This window comes from Lactuca sativa, chromosome 1, assembly GCF_002870075.4.
Source record: "Lactuca sativa cultivar Salinas chromosome 1, Lsat_Salinas_v11, whole genome shotgun sequence".
NCBI classification, from domain to species: domain Eukaryota; kingdom Viridiplantae; phylum Streptophyta; class Magnoliopsida; order Asterales; family Asteraceae; genus Lactuca; species Lactuca sativa.
In genome coordinates this window covers 174,126,709-174,128,797 of record NC_056623.2, presented here as the reverse complement: position 1 = coordinate 174,128,797, position 2,089 = coordinate 174,126,709, and positions in this window count along the sequence as shown.

The following is a 2,089-nucleotide window of genomic DNA, read 5'->3' as shown; positions in this document are numbered from 1 at the left end:
ATCATCCTTGACTTCTAAGTTCTTATCCATTCCCCTTAATGCCTCACCTGCCACATTCTCTGGTTTCAAGGCTTCTAGTTGAGCTTCCTTTATTTGCATGGCCAGGTGGGAATGGATGGTCATGGTTAAGGATTTTACTCAGCGGCCCGAATATTCCTTCCTGCTTAGGGCATCAACCACTACATTGGCCTTGCCCGGGTGGTAACGAATTTCACACTTGTAGTCATTCAGCAGTTCAACCCATCTTCGTTGCCACATGTTGAGCTCTTTTTTATTGAGGGTATGCTGAAGACTTTTGTGATCAGTGAAGATGGTGCATTTTGTGCCGTAGAGGTAGTGCCTCCAGATCTTTAAGGCGAACACTACCGCTCCCAATTCAAGGTCATGGGTAGTGTAATTAACTTCGTGTGTCATAAGTTGTCTTGACGCGTAGGCGACGACTTTCCCTCTCTGCATGAGTACGCATCCGAGGCCTTGATTTGAAGCATCGCAATATACCACGAAGTCATCAGTTCCCTCCGGGAGAGACAAGATTGGTGTGCTGCATAGAGCTTGCTTTAGTGTCTGGAAGGCAGCTTCTTGTTTACCTTCCCATTTGAACTTCACGCCTTTCTGAGTTAGGGTGGTGAGGGGCTTAGCAATCATGGAGAAGTTCTGTATAAATCTTCGGTAGTAGCCCCCGAGTTCCAAAAATTGTCGGATTTCCATTGGCGTTGTAGGTGCTGACCAATTTTCAATCGCCTTGATCTTTGAGGGATCCACATGTATTCCTTTCTTGCTTATCACGTGGCCAAGGAATCCCACTTCTCAGAGCCAAAATTCGCACTTTGAAAACTTGGCGTAAAGCTTCTCGGATCTTAGCGTCTCCAGTATTAGTCGCAGGTGTTGCCTGTGCTCTTCTTCGCTCCTTGAATAGACCAAGATATCATCGATGAACACGAACACGAATTTATCTAAGAAGGGTCGACAGACTCGGTTCATCAGATCCATGAATACTGCAGGTGCGTTTGTTAATCCAAATGGCATCACTACAAATTCGTAGTGTCCATAGCGAGTTCTGAATGCCATCTTGGGGATATCTTCTTCTTGAACTCAAAATTGATGGTAACCCGACCTCAAGTCGATTTTGAAAAGTAGCTCACTCCCTGAAGTTGGTCAAAAAGGTCGTCGATTCGGGGTAGGGGATATCGATTTTTGATGGTAAGTTTGTTTAACTCCCTATAATCGATGCACATGCAAAAGGATCCATCCTTCTTTTTCACAAATAGAACTGGTGCTCCCCAGGGTGAAAAGCTTGGTCTGATGAATCCCTTGGTTAATAGCTCGCTCAATTGACTAGACAGCTCTTGCATTTCTGCCGGTGCGAGGCGATATGGTGCTTTGGCTACGGGGGTAGCACCGGGAACCAAGTCGATTCGGAATTCGACTTGTCATGCGAGAGGTACACCTGGCAGATCTTCTGGGAATACGTCGGGGAGGTTGCATACTTCCGGAATGTCTTTGATGTCCTTTATCTCTTGATTCTTATCTACGATGTGAGCTAAGAAGGCATGGTATTCCTTTTGGAGATACTTTCGGGCTTTGACACAAGAGATGATTTGTAGGTTCGCACCAGGTTTGTCGCCATAAACGATGAGGGTGTTGCCATTCGGCAGATTGAGGCGGACGGCCCTTTCGTAACATAAAATGTCGGCACTATTAGGACCCAACCAATCCATACCAATGATGATGTTGAAACTTTTTATTGTGACCGGCATTAGATCGATTTTGAACGAATGGTTGTCTAGAGTGAGAGTACACCCTATGTAAATATCATTAGTGCGCTTAACCTTTCTGTTTGCCATTTCTATGACGTATGAATCTTTAAATGACTGGGGATTTTGTTTAAGTAAATGTTTGCATTGGTGACTTATGAAGCTTCTTTCTGCCCCACTATCGAAAAGTACGCATGCATAAGAGTTATTGAGGAGGAACGTACCAGTAACCACCGAGGGGTCCTTGACTGCTTCTCCGTGCCCTAAAGTTAGGACTCTTCCTGTACCCCCAACATTAGTGTTTCGTGCTTTTGGGCAGTGTCTTTTGAAGTGCC